The following is a 3,835-nucleotide window of genomic DNA, read 5'->3' as shown; positions in this document are numbered from 1 at the left end:
AGCAACTCTTACTACATTATTGTTGAATTATTTAAAGGTTCGTAGCAACTCTTACTACATTACTGTTAGCATCACTTTGAGTTTATTAGCAACTATCACTACATTATTGTTAGCATCATTTTGAGTTTATGAGCAATTCTCACGACATCACTGTAGCATTGAATTGAGTTCATTAGCAACTCTTACTAAATGACTGTCAGCATCACTTTGAGGTTGTTCGAAACTCTTACTACATTACTGTAAGCATCACTGAGTTTCTTAGCAACTATCACTCCATTACTGTTAGCATCATCTTGAGTTCATTAGCAATTCTTCCGACATCACTGTTGCAATATTTTGAGGTTCGTAGCAACTTTTACTACATTACTGTCGCATTATTTTGAGGTTCGTTGTCACTTTTACTACATTACTGTCGCATTATTTTGAGGTTCGTAGCAACACTTACTACATGACTGTCAGCATTACTTTGAGGTTATTCGAAAGTTTCACTCCATTACTGTTAGCATCATCTTGACTTCATTAGCAATTCTTCCGACATCACTGTCGTAATATTTTGAGGTTCGTAGCAACTCTTAGTACATGACTGTCAGCATCACTTTGAGGTTATTCGAAACGTTCACTCCATTACTGTTAGCATCATTTTGAGTTCATGAGCAATTCTTACTAAATCACTGTCGCATCATTTTGAGATCTTTAGCAATTCTTCTGACATCACTGTCGCATTATTTTGAGGTTCGTAGTACCTCTTCCGAATGACTGTAACCATCACTTTGAGGTTATTCAAAACACTTACTACATTACTGTAAGCATCACTGAGTTGATTATCAACTATCACTACATTACTGTTAGCATCATTTTAAGTTCATTAGCAATTCTTCCGACATCACTGTCGCAATATTTTGAGGTTCGTCGCGACTTTTACTGCATTACTGTCGCATTATATTTAGGTTCGTAGCAACTCTTACTACATGACTGTCAGCATCACTTTGAGGTTATTCGAAACACTTACTACATTACTGTTAGCATCATTTTGAGTTCATTAGCAATTCTTCCGACATCACTGTTGCATTATTTTAAGGTTCGTAGCAACTCTTACTACATTACTGTCAGCATCATTTTGAGTTGTTGAGCAATTCTCACGACATCACTGTAGCGTTAAATTGAGTTCATTAGCAACTTTTACTAAATGACTGTCAGCATCACTTTGCGGTTGTTCGAAACTCTTACTACATTACTGTAAGCATCACTGAGTTTCTTAGCAACTATCACTACATTACTTTTAGCATCATCTTGAGTTCATTAGCAATTCTTCCGACATCACTGTTGCAACATTTTGAGGTTCGTAGCAACTTTTACTACATTACTGTCGCATTATATTGAAGTTCGTAGCAACTCTTACTACATGACTGTCAGCATCACTTTGAGGTTATTCGAAACACTTACTACATTACTGTAAGCATCACTGAGTTGATTAGCAACTATCACTACATTACTGTTAGCATCATTTCGAGTTCATTAGCAATTCTTCCGACATCACTGTCGCAATATTTTGAGGTTCGTAGCAACTTTTACTACATTACTGTCGCATTATATTGAGGTTCGTAGCAACTATCACTACATTACCGTTAGCATCATTTTGAGTTCAGTAGCAATTCTTCCAACATCACTGTCGCAATATTTTGAGGTTCGTAGCAACTTTTACTACATTACTGTCGCATTATTTTGAGGTTCGTTGCAACTCTTACTACATGACTGTAAGCATCACTTTGAGGTTATTTGAAAGTTTCACTCCATTACTGTTAGCATCATTTTGAGTTCATTAGCAATTCTTACTACATCACTGTCACATCATTTTGAGATCATTCGCAATTCTTCCGACATCACTGTCGCAATATTTTGAGGTTGGTAGCAACTTTTACTACATTACTGTCACATTATTTTGAGGTTCGTAGCAACTCTTACTAAATGACTGTTAGCATCACTTTGAGGTTATTCGAAACACTTACTACATTACTGTAAGCATCACTGAGTTAATTAGCAACTATCACTACATTACTGTTAGCATCATTTTGAGTTCATTCGCAACTCTTACAATTTATAGTTTTAAAGGTTCGTTCCACCAAAATACTTTCTAATTTATAGTTTTAAAGGTTCGTTCCACCAAAATTCTTTCTAATTTATAGTTTTAAAGGTTCATTCCACCAAAATACTTTCTAATTTATAGTTTTAAAGGTTCATTCCACCAAAATACTTTCTAATTTATAGTTTTAAAGGTTCATTCCACCAAAATACTTTCTAATTTATAGTTTTAAAGGTTCATTCCACCAAAATACTTTCTAATTTATAGTTTTAAAGGTTCGTTCCACCAAAATACTTTCTAATTTATAGTTTTAAAGGTTCATTCAAAACAAAATACTTTCTAATTTATAGTTTTAAAGGTTCGTTCCACCAAAATACTTTCTAATTTATAGTTTTTAAGGTTCGTTCCACCAAAATACTGCTTTCTGTCCAACTTCTCAGTTTTAAAGGTTCCTTCAGTTGAGGGCTCCTTGTTCTGTGTGAGGGGTTGAGGGTCGATATGGGATGATGAGGAAGATTTCATGTCCCGATGGTCCTGCTAAAGTAACTGAGAGTCATGACATCAAACAATGTCATCAAATTACGCTTGAACTCTTAAAATGGCAATAAAATCTACTGGAATCATTTTAGCACAAACACTTTTATTGTGATTTTGTGAGCATCATTTTTCAAACATTATAACATAAACTTTAAAAAGGGTCCATTCACTAACACTCTTACTTGAAGGTAGTCACTGATGTCAGTAAATAGCTGATAAAGATTTGTGTTCATGTTTTAATTCTCTACTCTGACCTGTGCTGAGACACTGGACCAGAGAGGAAGACCTGCTCAGCCTCCTGCATGGACCTGTTCTGCAGCTCAGTGATGACGATGAGGGATTCAGCATTGAGTTCATTTTAAACTTTTTGGAGGAAACAAATGAAGGCTCACAGTCACACTGACGCAGCTACAAATACTTTGATATGCAACAGACTGGTTTCTCTTCTGGTAGTTTGTTATCAACTGTTGTCACATTTATGGATCAATTTAGCTGATAAGATGAAGGCTCCAAAGGACCAGCTGGAGATGCCAGGGATTGAACCCAGGGCCTCATACATGCGAAGCATGCGCTCTACCACTGAGCTACATCCCCTCTGTCAGAGTCACTGTTTAACTGATGCAGCAACACAAACACAGACACAACATTTTTCTTCTTCATTTTAGGGATAAAAAGGAAGTCAGCCTGTGATCTCAAAGGCTCTGTGATCTAGGTAGTTTCACTGTGATGTCAGCCCACACAGCCTTCGACCACAGAGGCAAGTCAGGCTCCAGGAAGCTGAGGCTGCTCCGTTCTCAGTCCAATCCAGAGTGAAGGTTTCCCTCTCTGAAGCTTTACAATCCAGTCCAGATCCTCTCTGACCAGCAGGAGTCTTTGACTAATAAATAATCATTATATTGAACGTCTGCTCATCCTCAGAATGAAGTAAAAGTATTTGTGTTCCTAAAATAATCTCCAGATGCTAAGATCAATTATTAACATTGATTGACAGCTCTAAACTGAGCCACCATCACTATACAGTTGCAACTGAAATATTGAGAAATATTTCAAGGAAGCAGCAGGCCCTCATCCGCCCCGGTCCACCCGACTGTGTCCCCTGAGACAGATGACAGCTCGCTTCTGGCAGAGGCAGTTAGGTTGAGGACCGTTGCTGATGTCATCAACCGATGTCTCCATCACCAAAGGTGACAGACAGGATGGTCATGGACATAAAACAGA

The 3,835-nt window shown here is 37.3% G+C and overlaps 1 non-coding gene across 1 annotated transcript; it reads right to left on the bottom strand.

The window, feature by feature from the left end:
• Positions 1-3,139: 3,139 nt before the first annotated feature.
• On the bottom strand, positions 3,140-3,211 carry trnaa-cgc (transfer RNA alanine (anticodon CGC)). Its single transcript has one exon. It is a non-coding gene; the product is annotated as a tRNA-Ala (tRNA).
• Positions 3,212-3,835: the final 624 nt, after the last annotated feature.

This window comes from Aulostomus chinensis, chromosome 1, assembly GCF_037954235.1.
Source record: "Aulostomus chinensis isolate RoL2024-O1b breed Wild chromosome 1, RoL_Achi_v1.0, whole genome shotgun sequence".
In the NCBI taxonomy this organism is placed as follows: Eukaryota; Metazoa; Chordata; class Actinopteri; order Syngnathiformes; family Aulostomidae; genus Aulostomus; species Aulostomus chinensis.
Note: the sequence above shows the minus strand (reverse complement) of the source record. Positions and strands in the feature narration are given on the sequence as shown.